This window comes from Alosa pseudoharengus, unplaced genomic scaffold (assembly GCF_046254945.1).
Source record: "Alosa pseudoharengus isolate Yale_2024_CS ecotype anadromous, Long Island Sound unplaced genomic scaffold, YU_APseudo_1.1 YU_APseudo_1.1_scf_20, whole genome shotgun sequence".
In the NCBI taxonomy this organism is placed as follows: Eukaryota; Metazoa; Chordata; class Actinopteri; order Clupeiformes; family Clupeidae; genus Alosa; species Alosa pseudoharengus.
Window position 1 is genome coordinate 13,435,220 of NW_027468664.1, and position 18,717 is coordinate 13,453,936.

The following is an 18,717-nucleotide window of genomic DNA, read 5'->3' on the forward strand; positions in this document are numbered from 1 at the left end:
CAGGTTGTTCCACAACTCATCACAGCTTTATTAGCCACTGTAGGCACGACTGCCCAAGGCCTGGGCCAATGCCCGGAGACTCCTGGAAAGATGTGACCAGATCTTTGCATAGAAGAACGATGGCTCATTAATCAAGGCTTTGCAAAGCAATTTCATAGCCAAAGTTGGGTAAGCCGGCTTCAGAAAGTAAAAGTCCTACCACATATTAGTTTAAACCATTCTCTAAATCAGCTGATTCTAAATAGCACTACTGTTCAGACAGGTAGATGAGCTAATTAGTGAATTCACCTGGATTTAAGGTATAATTAATATATGTTTAGGGCTGTTATTTTCAGAGGCTTGGGTTACCCATCACGGTTCATAGCACTGTGCAAATAACTACTGTGAATATTACATGCACTTACAATGTTACATTATTATGTTTAATAATATACATGACTAGATATTCTGTGTAATGTGGGGAATTCTTTCCATTTGATATTTCAGCTAACAAAAACTCAAAATGATGAGGCGGTTGTTGATTATGTTGACTTGTAAAGGTTAAGTACGTTTTCTGAGTTGATAAATAAACTCACAATACTTATTTTATGTACATGTCACAAATAACTAGGCTATATGGCCTCCACAGTGTGCATACAGTATCTCTTAAAGTGACTGAGGAAGAATGATACCTCAATACCTCAAAATTTTAATTCATGCAAATAGCATTTTTACTCCAGTATATATTTTCAAAATATTTATATTTTTCATTACTTGAACAAGGATACAAGTAAGCAATATAAAATATGTTTTATACTCAATACTAAATGACATATTTACTTACACATACCTTGTACTGTATGTCATGCTAAATTGGGTGGAGGTTTGGTTATAATTCCTTACTTAAGAAGATGATACATTTTAAGGAAGTATAAATAAAACAAAGGATCCCTTGTGGCTATAGTTATAGTGGAAACTACTGCACTCTCTTGTTCAGTTTCAGATAAACTTTAACAGATAAAAAGTGGGTGCTCCTTTTGCACGTCTCATGATAGCATAACAGATCTCTTATTTCATCATCATATCACATGACAAGTGTAAGTAGTTTCTCAGACATTGACAAATAATTTGTCTGTACTCATTGATTGTAGTTTTTAGACAATATTCTGATTATATAGACATGTATTTTTCCCACAGGTTTGAAGCTATCACACGTACCATTCTGACAACTCTTTTCATTTTCCGTTCTCCTGTGGCCCTCGAATGTGGTGTATTTTGGATGTGTTGCATAATCCAAAAAGCTTTCTGACCCGTCTCAAATGGCCAGCTAATTAAAGCTTGTTAGCATGTGGGCTGTGTAAGCACGGCTCCCCATTTGTTAGGATCATGTTAAATGCACCTTAAAATGAGGCTCTAATGGAGAGGTCCCGGCAGGGCTAATGAGGCAACGGTGACGGGGGAGTGCAAGGCGAGGCCTCACCACCCGCTTACATTCAAACGGTCAGGATTGAGTCACTGGTCGGGTGGGTGATGTCATAAGTCACATGGTGAGGTGGACTTTAACATGAGTACAGATTAAGAAAAAGAGTAATTGCTATATTATTGTGAACTCACAACGGTTCATCACATCCACTTAGAACCCTTGAACACCCTACTGAGAATCCCATGGTACACACTTAATACCCATGGCTAGGCCGATGCCCAAGGCACCCCCTTTGAAAACCTGTTGGTTAACTAGCGCCAGACTTTGGAGTGCAGGGGACAAGCCGAGATGAGCTATGAGACATACGTTTACACTCTGTATCATGTTTCAACACACTTTAGGTCAATATCACACTGGAATTCTCCTTTAAGGCTTTCCTTTGAACAACTAGTGGTGTGGTTACTGAATTGCACCCACCTGAATATCACTCCATTTCCAAGTGCATGGGAGAAATAACAGCTGTCCTCAAGTAGCATAGAGATCCAGAAGGCCCTCTTTAGACCCAGTGTTTTGGTTTGTCCATTTCTGGGCTACTGTGTCAAGAAGGCAGTGCAACATGGAGGACTCCATGGAGGGGGACCTGCTTGCTACGTAGATATAAATTGCACATTCTTAGCTAATGCTGCAAATGCATGGCAGTCCATTTGAGCAGGCAAGAGGTAGTTCCATGGCAGTTAGTAGTTATGTACTAGTGGAATGGGAGTGGGCAGCCTTTCAGCTATGATGCAGAGGCATAGCAATTCAATGGGGATGGCGTCATAGCATTATGCATAATAGCTAGGACCACGCTATCCGCAAATCCAGCCAATCAACATGCTGCTTAACAAGCAAGGAAAGAAGGGTGTCATTTGATTGGCTGTTACTGCCAAAAATCTTTAACCAGAATTGTGGACTGTACCAATCACTGAGAAAACCCACAGACACGACACACAGATGTAGATGCAAAGTCCAGATATAAGATAATACAAGTGGTGGTAGTTTCTGCAGTGTGGATGACCCCAGCTTCCCGGACAGGGTCTGGTGATGGACAGCTCCAGCTGTAGGGCTCTGGGCACAGGACCAGCCACAGTGACTGCAGTAAAGGTCATAGTGACGCAGGAGGCATCCAGAGATGGCATTCTGCTGTGCCACTCAAAGGACCGCTTCATCTCTCTCTCACTCTCTCAAACATGCCCCCCCCCCCCATCATTGTCCTCCTCTCTTCTCTCCCTATCTTACACACTCATACTCTTATTCTCATACGGACACAAACACACACACACATAAATGGACATTCTTTCCCTCTCTCTCACTCTCTCTCACACACACACATATACAGCAATGTAGACCTCACTCACACTCAAACGGACGTAACTTTATATGCACAGAGACATAAGATACTCATAGATGTGGTTGACTGGACGTGCACAATCACACTCGCTTGCTGACGTGCAAACAGGCACACTCACAGACGTGCATGTGCACACACAGCGAGATGCACATTTTGCAGATGTATTTTCTGTGTCATAGAACACACATACACACACACACACACATTCAGAATAACAAACATATTCAGAGTAACAAGATAGAAATGAGTAGCCTACTACTAAATCTATCCAAATGTGTACTACAGTAAGTCAGGAAAAAGATGTATGATTCTACTATGTCAACAATCTCAGGGTCTCTGATCATATAGCTCTGGTATCCTGGCTGATGTGTGCTGTTGTGATATTCTTTTTTTCTTGGTGCTGGGATGAATCTGTGCTGGATTGCAGAGATATACGTGACCCGGATCATATGGGCCTGAATAGGATACACACTCTCTCCCTCAAATTCAAGTTGCTTTATTAGCATGACTGTATGGGAACAGTGTTGCCTGTTACATACAACATAACTCTCTCTCTCTCTCTCTGTGACACAGTCACACACCATTTCTCTCTCTTTTGCTGAAACATAGTCTCTCTCTCTCTGACACTTAGTCACACACACCATCTCTCTCTCTCACCGACGCACACATTCTCTCTCTTTCTCTGACACACAGTTACTCATATTCTCTCTCTCAAATCAAATGGTGCTTTATTGGCATGAATGAGTAAATTCTTTAAATGCAATAATGTGATAGACCATCTTAAACTTCATTTTTTTATAGTTTAATTTGAATTGGCTGTGGTAATGATGGTGACAACAGATTATTAATCAAAACATCCTCCATTTAGCTTGGGAGAACCCAGACAAACATTTTAGCAATTGAGATTTGAGAAGTGGTATGGTGTTAACCAGGCTATCCTCCATGATCATTGCGGAATTGGAATGAAATTAGACACCTAATATCACCTAACATTCACCACATAGCTATCTTTACCCTACATTATTAAACGATAAATAATCTACTCATAATTTAGTTTTCTGGCTTTGTATTCGGCAGTGAAAATGTTTTAGATATGTGAACAGAGAATGAATAATAGAGCCCGACCGATCTATCGGCGGGCCGATATTATCGGCCGATATTAGGCATTTTCCAAATTATCGGTATCGGCATTTATAATGGCCGATAAATGAATATTTTAAAAATAAAATACATAAAAGACATAGAGAAAAAGTATCAAACGTAGCTTGTGCAAAACGTAGCTTGTGCATAAAAGTTAGCTTTTCTTTTACACGTGTGTGAAATCCAATGACGCCAAGTGTGCGCTTCAGACTGTCGTTCAGCCGCAGCAGAGTTACATAATGGATTTAGATCACTAAATAGTAGGTTTTAGAAGGCAGGCAGCAACTGATGATTGAAAATGGTTTGATGTAGCTTGATGGAAATAATTTTAAAAGTAAAGGGATAAGCAAGCTGACATTGTAATTATAAGGTAGCTTATAAGGCAATAGGGACTAATTATTACACACGCACACTCAAACATTTAAGAGTGACATTTATCTTGTTTAATGATAATACAAATGATTGTATTATATTTTTTTGTAATTATTGAGTCTTAGTTCAAAGTTATATTTATGAAACTTGTTGTTGTTATTGTGTTTTTGTTCAAAAAACTAAGTTTCATATCTTAAGTTTCTATTTTTATACATTTTATTTATCAGAACTTTAATATATTTCGATGTTCCTCTGTTCCACTGTGACAATATTATTTAAAAATAAACAAGTTTGTTTTTGAAATGCATTATCAAATTATTTTAGTCAATACTCATAAATAGCTACAAATAACTAATGTTAGGGAAATCTGTTAATGTTTTGTTGCGCGTTTCTGAAAAAAAATATATATATTGGCCGATATATCGGAATATCGGATTTTTAAATCAACAAATATTTGTATCGGTATCGGCCTTCAAAATCCTTTATCGGTCGGGCTCTAATGAATAATGATTAAAATTATATTATTGCATCCATTTGAACAGTTGCAAAGTTTTGAAAATAGGTCAAATGTTCCTGGAACTACCCTGGAAATCCAGAGTTCTTGCGACAGCAGAATTTGAATTTGCTCAGCGAGTGACTCTGGCGATGTGTAATGATCCTCATTACCTATGCCCATGGAGCCGAGCTGCACCAATCACATCGGTGTATCTGATATAGGCGGGCCAGAGGCGGGCTGAACAGATGACAGCGCTGCGACGTGAATGTCCGGAAACATTGGTCGTAGTGTTATCCAATTGGGTGCAGTGGTATTTTCAAATGCATGCTTGGTGCCGCCCCTCAAGTTTTTTCAAGCCATTTTCATTACTTGTAGCCAGACCCTTAATCTTTTGGATTTGTGTCTGGATTTCCAGGCTAGGAAAGAACATTTGTAATTCTCCATTGTGCATTTGGGCACAGTAAATAAGTAGGCTGTTAGTTAAAGCTGTAGTTGGCAAAATTGTTTTGATCATAGTATAAATCAAATAAAAATGTGTTGCCTAATTTTTTATCAATTTGTCCAGCCTATCCTTTTAACAGGCATTGAAATGCACACTGCAACAGGTAGGAGAAGTCTATAAGAAGTGTATGTCCACGCATCCACACAAACTTTGGCACAGGGAGAGTCAAAACTCAGTAGATACACTTAGGCTTATAGGCTATTAATGTTAATGTTGCTAACATGTAAACATGGGTTTGATGGGTTTTTTAATACTTAATTTCTAATCTTGCTACAATCATAATAACATACAGTATATCAGCTGACTTCTTTTAATCGTATAAGTCAAGTAAATTTCACCATGCACTGTCAGCTGGTTCGTGGCACAGGCAGGTAGATGAATGGTTATCATGCACAGTTTTATTTAGAAGGTTAGCGGTTCGATACCCTCACGGAGTTAATGTTTAGGTATTTATTTTTTTGGTGGCATATTTATGGTACAGTGCATGTAGCCTACTACAGACAATTATGACATTGAAATGTCATGCATATTTGTATTTGTTCGTCTACAGTTTCTATCAGAAAGTGACAAATCTGCAAGCGGTCACATCTGTCGAAGACTCGTCATCAGTCGTGAAACATCATCAACGCAGCCAGTTCACATTGGCGCCAGTTGCCATGTAACACAGGCACGCCGCAATTTCAACGTGTAGGCTACTTCGATGAACTATTTTGATACGCTCACAGAATCCTGGCTCTGAGCCAAAATGGGAGTGGTGGGGCCTGACTAGAGCTATTAGATTAGTCCAGTGTTAGTATGGAAAATGAACCAATGGGCCGCTGACTGTCCCTGCTTTGGGCCGACCATTAAAATATATAATAGCCTACTCTATTGGCCCAAAAGGTGCCTCGGACCACCAGGAAAATGCTCGGTATGCTAGATGGCCAGTCCACCCCTGAGTGAGTGGAGGGTATAGATGTGGTCAGTGGTTCTAAATTCTCTCTCTCCCTGACACACATTCTCTCTCTCTCTCTCTCTGTTTCTCTCTCTCACTGACACAGTCACACACACCATCTCTGTCCAATACATGCTCATGCTGACTCTGCTGGTGGTGTCCTTGTAGCTGTCTGGGCTGGGAAAATTACCCTGACAGGAAATGGCAAGGCTATCATCACTGCAGCTGTCCCTATAGAGACATGCAAATGCACACACACACACACACACCTCTCATTCTCACACACTCATACACACACACAAACACATACAAACACACACACACACACACACACACACACACAAACACACACACACTATCTGGACCATTTGTCATTAGCTCTTTCATAACTACCACCACATTATGAAATACAGAAGTCTGTTGACACCAGGTTACTAGCCATAGTATTTAGTGAAACTATGGCTGGCAAAGAAATAAAATTCACTGTTGTTTATGCCATATTGACCATTACAGAGCCATGTAACCAATAATGTATTATACCATAAATCATATATACCATGCCATACATCCCACACAGATTTTGGATACCAGCACACAATATTTTATACTTGCTGACAGCCAACATTTCATCATCCCAATGTTTGTTTTACCCCTTTAATGTTGAACTCAAGAATACAAAAACAAACAGCTAATGTGACCTGGAACATGAAGGGATACCCACATGTTGTGTCCATGTTAAAGGAGAAGTTTGGTGTGATATTGACCTAAAGTGTGTTGAAACGTGATACCGAGTGTGAACTTTTGTCTCATAGCTCATCTCGGCTTGTCCCCTGCACTCCGAAATCTGGCGCTAGTTAGCCGATGCTACCAACAGGTTTTCAATGGGGGTGCCTCAGGCATCTGACTAGCCATTCAAATAAATCACTGTTTTACACCATTTACGAGGCTCAAAGTAGCTCCACACTTCATTGGTAGACTTTCGAGGGCCCTGGCGATTTATACAGACAGTACCTTCAGGAAGTTTACCGTTTTCCGCCATCTTGAATTTAGTCACGATGAGTTGAGCGACGAGTACAAATGAACAGGTATGATAAGGGATCAGATTCCAAAAATAATTCCGTGGAAATGCATGGATTCCAGTGAAGCAACTGGAATCCATGCATTTCCACGGAATTATTCAGTATCAATATCACACCAAACTTCTCCTTTAAGACAGCATGAAGCAAACAGTATGTGTGGTGTCCTTCCTGTTGAATGCTCATTTGTTTCCACTGTACGGATGGGGAATACTTCAAGTAAATATTCCTAGTGAACATTTCCACCCAGATAGGATATCAAGTGATAATCTAGTTGCAGAACATGTCAAATCCATTGCTTCCTCAGGAGCCTTACATTTTTTATTTTTTTTATTTTGACTGCTGTAACTTTATATTATTATTATAAATTATTCTATTTTCAAGAAACGGCTTCTCAGACTCCTTTTAGCTTAGTCATTATAATTAATCATATTTTATACTTCTCCCAAAGTTAACAACTTTATATTACATTTTGTTTCAAACACTGTCTGTCTTTTAAAGATAAGTATAAATATTATCTCTTTTGCTCTTAAAGTGTAATTTCAGAGTAATTTGAACGCAGGGTCTTTTTCACCATGACAATGAGTCGAACACCCCCTTGAGAGCTAGATTACGTTGATTGAAGGAGTACCAAGTTTGACTGGCCTAGAGCCCAACAATGCAAGTAGGGCCAGTTGCTAAACATATCCAAACTACCATTTTTTTAACCACTAATAAAGCTCAAAATCGTACACCACTTCTGCAGTAGTATGAATAGGGCCCCTACACATAAAACAATGCATCAGGAACTTAGTAAGTGTACCGGCAGTTTATTAAAAATACTGTTTTACAAGATTTACCTACCTTCTTCGGTCACCTCCGTGTTATGGAAAAGTCCGTAAGTCGATTATCGAATGCAATGCAAAAGGAAAAAGTCCATTGAAGCTTAGCTCCTGAAATGTGCGTATCGTTTTCTGTTTCTGCCAGTTTGGTCAAATAACAGTTAACCCTTAAAACCCGATTGACGCAAAGTGCGTCAAAAAACACACCCTTTCTCCTCTGTTACATTGCTCCGGAACTGTTCATTGCAGCGAGATCAAACCTTTATTGCATGACAGAGCAGAAGTGGGACTTTCCAAAGAGACTATGAAAATTAAAACAAATCATGAAATTAAATCAAATTGCATCATATTTGCAGTCTATACTTCTCTGCGTTCACCTGCGCACCCATTACTCTCGTTTGAATTACTCGTGAACCCGTGATCGGATAGATATGCCACGCATGTCAGATGAAAGAGGAGACACAGAGCTATCATTTGATACCAAGTACATCCTTCTGGGTTATAAAACAGAGGAAGTGACAGCAAAATAATAACTTCATATAGCTGGACTTACCCCACGTTTTTGTCTGTTTTTGTGGCAAAGCATGTTTTTAATCCAACACTATTGTGTGTTTCTTAATGGCAAAGCATGTTCATAATCCGGTTTTGAGATAGCAAATTCCTGCATGGCATCCAATTCAAGGCTCACATTGCATCCCAATTTGTTCAACAAAGAAACACCTTTTTTGCCTTTACTTTGGAGCGCAGAAAGGTAATTTTTCTAAATTGCTCAGCCCCAGAGTATCCCTCCAACATTCAGGACAGTCTGCCCTACACACACATGAAATGCATGTAGAGCTATGAGCTTGCTGTGGTGAGATACATGTCAAAATATAAGAATTTGTATAATATGCTTTTTATATTTAAATTCTTTAAAAATCAAAATAAAATCAATGCTAAAAAGATGAAAAATGAAATGAAAAAATGAAAAAAAAACAAAAAAAACAATCAATATGTAATATGTATGTGTGGCACTTACAATCACCAGAATAAATCCTTATGCATAAATGTAGTGAAAATGCCCTAAAACTAAATTTGTCTCAATAATATTTGTATATGCGCAAAGGGGGATCCACAAATATTTCTTGATTTGCATGTGTGTTTTGATATCTACAAATAAAAAAAATCATATTTGTAACTCGTATATTGATTTTTACAAATATAGATGTGCATTTGTAAATAAAATGCCATTTGTAAAACTAAAAATTTCATTTGTGAAATGTGATTCTGCATTTGTGGATCACCAGCACACGCATTCTTCGCTTTCCAAAGTTACGTGTTTTTGAGACGTTCTTCACATGAAAGTCACACAAATCCACACGTAAATAGGCCTACTTTAATTCACCGGCACACAGAAATCGCAATCCAGTAGATGGCGACATCCACAAATATTTCTTGACTTGCATTCGTGTTTTGACATCTACAAATAAAAAAAAATCTATTTGTAACTTGTAAATTGTTTTTCACAATTGTAGATGTGTATTGGTAAATTAAATGGCAATTGTAAAACTGAAAATTGCCTTTGTGAAATCTAATTTTCGCATTTGTGGATCAGCATTTGTGGATCACGTATTTTTGAGACAAACTTTGCGCAGAGAAGCCACCCAGATCCACAAGTAGCCTGCTGACACTTTCTAATCCAGTAGATGGCAGTGTTGTTCTATGGGACTCATAACCAAAGATTCTTTGCTCGTAACACAGCTAGCGAACCTAGTTCTTAAATCTAACAAGTTATGCCTTTTACAACAAGCTTTTTGATGGAAAACTGGTGTTTAATTTCCATAATCTTTGTTTAGTAAACACATAAAACCGTCAGTTTGCAAGCGAAATCAAGAATTACGATCTTTGAGTTTCTCTTTATACTAACACTTACTAAGTTCCTGATGCTTTGTTTTATGTGTAGGGACCCTATTCATACTACTGCAGAAGTGTGGTGCGATTTTGAGCTTTATTAGTGGTTAAAAAATGGTGGTTTGGATATGTTTAACAATTGACCCTTAGTACTTGCACTGTTAGCCATTTGGGCTCTAGGCCGGTCAAACTTGGTACTCCTTCAATCAACGTAATCTAGCTCTCGAGGCCTCGTCTAGCTCGACTTGTCATGGTGAAAAAGAATTATACTTTACAGCAAAATATATGAAAAAAATACTAAAAAACATCAGTGATTTCAATTGCAGAGATGAAACTGAAGAGGAATGGTAGACTTCCAAAGGTCCTCGAAAGCCCGGACATTGAGTGCGGAATGCAAGACATGTAATGCTGCCAAGCAGCCAAACATCTGAAACCGAATAAGTCGCTGTCTAATATTGGCCACTCAAAGGTTACGATGGGCGCTTGGGTGACACTGCATATAATGGCCCTTAGAAAACACACCAAGGATAATTGTTTCACACTTAACTTTTCACACACACTTTTCACTTTTATTGAAGAAGGCACAGTCAAAAAGTCAGACTTATGTGTTACTTAAACTTGGGCCCATAAAATGAATGCATTTCAACAAAAAGCTCAATCTATAACACCTTGCCCCCACTAACCTTTCAACTAACCTCTGATACACAACAATGTAAACCTACTACATGATCATTTTCAAGATCATGTTTGAGATGAATAATGCCTCTTAATTTATAATGAAATGATACTCTTTGGGGAGGGTGGGGTTGGGTTGGTTGGGGGTTTTAGGGGTTGGTAGACTTCTCTTATATTTCACTAGAAACCTTCAAACCTGGTGGCTTAATCCACACCTTTTGACCCAGGAAGCGGTTGTGTTTCTCCATGACACCACCACCAACACAAGGTGAACAAATAGATGGCTAGGCACACTGGCAGATCACATACAAATGCAGTTAAAAAGAACATTGCAAACAGAACAGCATACAACGCGGCTCTGGACATGTGACCCAGGGAGGAGCAAAACCCACTTAACCACAGGGAGAGAGGGGCAGGACTGTCCACATCGGAGCTGCTGCTGGAAGCACCGATCCCGGGGAACTGGGCATGGATCTCAGTCTCCTCTAGGGGTGACTGGAGGTGCTCTGTTGGTTGAGCTGACCTTCGGTGCCTCAGCACCACCTCTATCTCGTGACCGTCACCTAATGGAGCGGAAATGGCACATGTAGACCAGGTCGCTGCCCCGACCTGGAGAACAGGTGAGGTTTCGTCCGAATGAAACAGAAAGGGATCTTGTCCACCTAGTGTGGTCTGAATTGAACAAAGAGTCTGTTTCGGGGTAGGAATGGGAACATGTGGATCTTGTGTCACCTGTTCATCTAGTAGTGTGATAATAGAATGCACTGGCATGCTGTCATTGGACCCCCCCTCTATGCAAACATTGGGTGATACATCCAATAGTTCCTCACTACCCTGAGCTAACATGGCATTCCCTTGCTCCTCCTCCCCTGACCATACTGAGTCGGCAGGTGCAGGGCTGTGATCTCCTGTCGGACACCTCTCCTCCAGCATCCTTTCGCATGCTTCACTGAGCATCTCTGAATCGGACTTCCTCTGGTGCTCTATCTCCAGGCCTTTGGTGGCCTTTGTGAACTGTTCGTACAGGGCAGGCTCGCTGATGGATCCCTGCTCTCTCCCCACTCCCAAACACTTTTCCATTTCGTCCTTCCAGTCCTCCACATCATGATCTCTCCTCCTCCTCTCGTTTAACACAGTACACTCCAGTCTGTCAGTCTCAAATACAACTGACACAGGTTCTTTGAAACGTGACATTTCCTGTGACGAGTCCCCCTCTTCCTCTCCGATCGTATCTCTTTTGGCCTCCCCTGACTCTTCCCTCTCATTCAGGATTTTGAAAGGATGCTCTCCTCTTCCCTCCCTGCTCTCCACAACCATCTCCTCCTCCTCCTCCCGTGGCCTCATGGGATGTGCGCGCTCACACACCACCTCCTCGTCGGCGTCCGTAAATGTCACGGTTTCATCACCAGTGGTGGGGCTGACGTGGTCTTGACTTTCACCTCCTCCACCGACCTTTGCCATGGTGTTTACTGACAGCTCACACCCTCCCTTGCTCTCTCCCTCCCAGGGACCAGGTGAGACCCCCGCAATCATATCCTGAGGTTTCAAGAGGCTTGGCACCTGTGTTGTTGCTGGTTCCATGGCATGTGCCTTATTGGCATCTATCACCGGTGCTATTGCTGTCATTTCTCCCTCTATCTGTCCCAGTGCCATTACTGTTGTCTCGGCTGCTGTCTTTCTTATCGTTTCCATGCTTGCCATGGCCTCTGGCGTTATTTCTGCTGATGACTGGGCAGACTCCTGTGGTGGTACACGTGCAGGAGCCTGTGGCACTTCGTGTTCAGCTGTCTGTGCTGTTCCCGCTGTAGTTGGCAGAGTTGCTGGCTGTACTGCTGGTGCCAAAGTGGCCCATGCCATTACTTCTTCTGAGGACATCGCCTCTGACTCGGCCTCACCTGACCTCACCCTTGCTTGGCTTGTGACTTGTTTGAGTCCATGACTGCCATTGGTCAGAGGACTTTGGTCAGGGCTAGACAGGCGATGAAGGGCCTTGTGGTCATCCGGTTCCAAAGCATCTAGCTCGTAATCTGCCAGTGACGCGGCTCGACTTACACACTCGAACTCTGACCTTCTCCCGGCTCTGCTCAGGGCAGGATTCCCTTCTTGCGCATCACACTCCAGATCACCTATCACATGACGAGCAGATTCTTGCGCCTCTTCCATGCTGCTGCTACTGGATGCGGCAGTCACATGCGTGCTGGCTCGCGGCCGGAATATGTCCTGGACACTGGCCTCTGTCTCTCTCTGGACCTGGACCAGCTCACTGATGCCTGCAGGCTGCACAGCTGAACCTGATTGGTCGAGAGAGGACTGAGGCTGAGAGTGGCTGTTTAGTTCCTCGAAAGCATTTATCGTGTTGTTTTTTGACACACTATGATGCACTCCCTGAGTTGAAATGTCAAACTCATTCTGTGTAGTTTCTGACTGATGTTCTAGGATGGCTCCATTGCAGAGATCCTGGTGGCCTGGGATCCTTGTAATGTTTTCCTGAACACTGTTTCTGTCCCAGCTAAGGGACTGCAGTGGTATTTCATGATAAGTTAGCACCTGACCCTTATCCGCTCCGGTGTTAGCATATTCATTTCTTAAAAGTTCAGTGGTTGCGGTTGCATTGCTCCATGTTTCCACTTTGTACTCGGGGGTTGGCGAGGGGTGGCTATTTTTCTCCCCACCAAAGTGTCCCAATTGGGCTTCCGTTTCCTTCTGTGCAAAATAGTCTTTAACATTTGCAATGCGGGCTCTTCTCCTACTCCTGCGACTATCCACCTGCAAAGCAATCAACACAAACACCCTCAGAACTAGAAACAGCCTCTGCTTACTCAAGCTCAGGCATGTCATTAACAACCACACTGTGATATTTATTACGGAACTTGCTTTACATGTACTTTATTTATGTTAGCATTCTTCCCATCGTCATGTTCCCAACAACACTGCTCTTATTAATAGGTCACATCTGACATACTCCACATGTTCATGGGCGTCAGGTTACTGTTCTATCACGCTGTTGAGCACAGTGTGCCTTCCTGACCTCCTTACTCTCTGCTGTCAAATAGTCCTGTGATGCATCAAGTGTCTGAACTTTACAAGCTGGGTGTCCATTACAGACTTGAGCAAAACTTGTGAATGTTCAGTGTTTCCATTAAGTGATGCATTAAGTTTCCATTAAGTGATATTTCCATTAAGTGATGTGATTAAATATGTTTTTTTTTTATCTTCTTGCGATAGTCGATTCAAATAAATATAACAATGGATCTACTAACATTTTGATTTTGACAGTCTATCTTCAATCGCATCCTCCAAAAAACAATGGTCGTTATGATTTCAGGGGGTCAGAATGTAAAGGGAAAAAAATATTGAAAGCTAAACCCTTATACTTGGCAGCAACATCATATGACAATTCTGTGGGCATAGTCCATGTTTAAAGATTATAAATTCTTGCGTTTTGCTTTTGCTTGGAGACAAATTGCAGCGATGTCCTCACCTCGAACTAACTATAAAAATAATCCTGTCTTTTTAAACCACACAAAACCTTTTTGATGCATTTAGTCATGTGACTCACCGAAAACGTGAAAAATGTGTTTCCATTTTACTTTTTCCAAATTAGTGCTATTTCAATACATCTAAAATACACCTCATGTAAAAATAAAAAAAAATTCTGCGATATGTGAGGGTTTTTTTTTATTAGCGTATTTCCATTAGGCCTACTTGTTTATTGGCATTTTTTTTGGCATTTTCAGGGTTAATGGAAACGTGCCTACACATGCAGGTGTTCAAAACATTGATTGATGGGCAACTTCTGCAGATTAAACATTATTTTCTATGCTGGGCATATGTGGTAAAAACTTTAGATTTTGCCCATCAGGAAAATATGGGCAGCCACTGATTTTGGCCGAAAACCTTTCAAAACAACAACTAAGATTTGTGTACTGCCATCATTTAATATGTTATTGTACTGTAAGTTTAACTGTAAGTTTATTGACCTCACCAAAGTTTTCTGAAGGCATTCTTCACTAGCATATCTGTCTGTGTAGTCCACTGCTTTCCTGGTAGCCTTGTGTGCTGCTTTGTGTGAGACTGAATCTGAAAAAATAAACATCTCACAGCCTCAGCATCAACACAACCTGGCTCACATTGCCTTGACTGAGTGGCACAGTTACGCACCTGGGATTTCCTCCATTGCCTCCGCTGCATAAGCTTCAGGCTGGATCTTCTTACTGTCAACAAAGGATGAATAAGTTATTGTCTAGAGTTTCCTGATGCCCCATGTCATAATAATAATAAAAATGTCTGTGTATGTTAAACATGAGAAACAGACAGCGGCAGAATGTTTTGAATGCAAGGGATCGACTTCGGTGATACAGTACACCACACTGACTTGGCAAGCATTTGATAGTTGTGCAATTCCACATTCTTTAAACTTTAATGTTCTTTGCAGTGCTGTACACCTTGTTGGTGTGAGAAAAAGCTTTGCTTTATAGCAGTCAGATAGTTTCTAAAGAAGTCTCTCCTTACCCTGAAGCTTTGAGGCAGCTTCGTTTACCCTTTGGCTTGGTCTCCTTCTCTTTGTTTTTGACACTCTTTGTCCCCTTCTCCTGTATGCCCCAGTGATCTCGCTTCCGACAGTACAGCACATAGTTCATACCATTGTTGCTCTCCCAGAAATTTTCGGCGGCCGTCTCGTACCGCAGGCAAAACTCGACGCGCAGGCCCTCCGGCTCGAAGGGCGGTACCATTGTCAGCCTGAAAGTGAAGTCGTCTGTATCTCCAGTGCTGGAGCCGGGAATGTACTCCGCCAGGAGGTCGAAGTGGTTCGCCCAGCAGTCGAAGGTGGTGCGCACGTACACGGCCTTCTGGAAGCAGAGGTTGGCCACGCGCACGTTGCCCCTCACGGTCGTGGTGCCCGGCAGCAGCTCGATGGCTGCCAGTGCAACTTTCTTTTCCTCCACCTTCTCCAGAAGGACGTCGGGTGAGGGTGGAGTGAACAGGCAGGACAGGTAGTACTCGTCCGTATCCAGTCCGCAGAGGAAATCCTCCACCTTGCCTTCCTGGTCTTTACTGCTGAACTCCTTGACGGACACCAGGTCCAGACCAAAAGCGTCGGCAAAAGACACCTTCCTGCGCACAATCGGTGGGGGGCTCTCTGGCTCTGACTCCTCGGAGGCATCGGTTGAGCCCGTCATTGCCGTCGCTGCCAGGGACTTAGAGTTCCATTTCCCTGTGCCATCCATCTCCTCTCTCTCCCCCTTCACCCCTCTGCTTTTGTTCTCGTCCTTCATGGCCACACTCCGTAACCAGGGGCTGCTGTCCAGGCGTGAGGTGAAAGAGGAGGCCCCACTGAATTGTGCCTCCTCTGCAGACATGCCAACGCAGACTGGGAATGCCGGCAGATACGACGGTGCTAAGGAGGCAGGCAGGAAGGCAGGCAGGAAAGCAGGCAGGCTGTACCTCTACCTCACCCCGTTCCCCACTGACATCCGAGACAACGTGACTTGGCAGACTATGGCTCTCCAGTTACAGTAGAAGATTGTGCTCCAGGCCAACACTATAAATATACCCTTTTCCTTCACCCGTAAAGCTATGCACCCGCGTGCCCAGCATGTCACTGGCAGACGCACAAAAAAGAATCATCATGTCTGACCCCCACCACCCCAACCAACACTCTCTCCCCCTCAACTGTTGTTGAATGCTAAGCCTTTAAAACAACATGATCTATAAAACCACATGACACAAGGGTAGACATGTAACACCTACTTACAGGTCCTACAGGGAGAGTGTTGCAATAGGAATATCTACACATACTCTATCAAAAGTGTTACATTTCCGATTTTTTCTGAAGTTATGCCATAATATGCTCACGGTGCCAAAACACTATGTAATGTCAACTAGCTTTGATCTGCGAGGGTAACAAGGACGGTTACAGTGATGCAAACACCATAAGATGATATAATGTGACTCATCTACTGTATCATTCATCCAGATTTCCTGTTCAATGGCTACAGAAGATTTGTTTGGAAACACAGTGGCCCTTATTATCAAACGTAGAAACCAGCGCAGATCTGACTGCAGGCATCCTCTTATGGCAGGGCTCAAGTTTGATTTCATATCATGAAGCGTTCGTATCACTCCAATTCCAGCATAAGAATGAATGGGTGTTGGTTAATGTGGCGGCTGAAAACAAGTACAATTTAATATGATGCCTCGTCCCAAGAATTTACAACATGGAGGTGCGTAAAACATCCAAAAGAAAAAAAGAATCTGACATGGAGACAGCCCTTGGTGTCCAGCTGAACAAGTTAGTTTTAGCTGTCAGAAAAGTCGCAAGTCAGGAAAGTGTGGGGCTATCAGTGTAACAGACTTAGCTGATTCCCTGATTGGGCATGGCTTCAGGGCAATCAATGAACCTTAGCACACTGTTTGGGATCTGAATATACCCCTAAACTTTTCATGGATTTGCATAGTTTAACATACTTTTCTGAGTGATTAATGAAAGCCTTTTCTGTGAAGTGACTCAGACTCAAAAACACATACTCATTTTTGGTTTACAGGGACTTCTAAGTAGTAAAAATATTTTTTTCTTTAAAGTGTATCCATGTCAACTTCAATATGCATTACAACTTAATAACATACAATGATATGATCATGCGTACATGAATACTTTTCGGATGAACGTTCCTGTTATTCACTTTACCTGAGCCAATGATGTAATTCAAGACTGTGTAGTCACAACATGAGCTTTTCTGGTCTGAGATATTGTGCAGTTTCGGTTAAGTCCTAGTGAGGCAGCAGAGCTCAAACTTCTATTAAACTTGAAAGACAGCAACAAGCTTTCTGTTGACCAAAGATTTTGTCCTGAGATATCTTTTAAAAATAAATAAAAATGACATATTTACAAATATAAAGCCTTGGATTATATAAAACCAATATATTTCCACATAGCTATGGCCAGTATACCACTTTAGATAATACACTCCAAGAATTCCCAACAACCCTCACAAAGGAGGATGCTTGTGAGGGTGAAATAGATTAAGGAAGACATTGAAAATAACACTTCATATTTTTTTGTAAAATGTATAATTGATAAGGTACAGTTGTATGATGCCAGAGTATAGAATTAAACTGTGACTGAGAACTGTTAACTTAACTATTTGCTTATAGCACCTTGATAGTAAACACCAGGTCTCTTAAAGTTTGCCTTTTAGGAGACATAATGTGAAAAAACAAACTCAGTAGGCTATGTCATTTGAAATGGTATTAGCAGCTGCAGTTGCAGGAATCGCACAGATCTAGGCCACTTGCATAGCTCATGGGCAACGAGAATTCAATGAGAATAAACACAATCTAAAGTGTGTATTCCAGATGTTTAGCAGTGCTCAGTTTAGAAAACTTGAGTTAGTCAGTTAGTATAAGTTTCAAACATTTTCAAAGATTTTGTAGGACAGAACAAAACATTGTTTTAATCAACACAGTCCCATTCTTTTTGGCCAAGTTACAAAGGTTACACTGCTGACTTCGTTTAAACTTCAGTAGCTGTTGCACATCCCTCTAGTTCACTCTTAAAACAAATGTGTTGAAAATAACACAATGTGTGTTGTTTATAACACATTGTTTTTGTTATACTGTCTGTACTCTTACAGCAAATGTGTTGAAAATAACACAACTTGTGTTAGGGACAACACAGTTGGTGTTGTTTCTAACATATTCATTTTAAGAGTGTTCTGATTCAAATCTCTCTCCGTCTGTCTCTCTCTACAGATATATATTATTTTATAGAGTTTTAATTTGCCACAGTAAAAGCTACATATTTAATATTGTCCTCTATATCAGTGACGTGATTCCAGTGAAACATTTAACAAATAAACAAGATGAAAAGCCAGAAAACATAAAATATAAATAATTCATTACATTTCTGTCGCTGCAGTCCTGGTGACCCTACAGTGTAATTGCTCCGTCGCCATTTTGAACTATGATACACTAATTGTAAAAAAAAGTGTTATCGCAACGTCGAATATATGCGTTGGG

General features: G+C 41.3%; 1 long non-coding RNA gene across 1 annotated transcript; it reads right to left on the reverse strand.

Annotated features, from left to right (window-relative positions):
- Positions 1-13,084: 13,084 nt before the first annotated feature.
- On the reverse strand, positions 13,085-15,299 carry LOC143136615 (uncharacterized). The gene is made up of 4 exons (XR_012989362.1): positions 15,211-15,299; positions 14,860-14,912; positions 14,684-14,778; positions 13,085-13,464 (listed from the first exon to the last, which is right to left on the reverse strand). It is a non-coding gene; the product is annotated as an uncharacterized LOC143136615 (long non-coding RNA).
- Between the last annotated feature and the right edge of the window lie 3,418 nt (positions 15,300-18,717).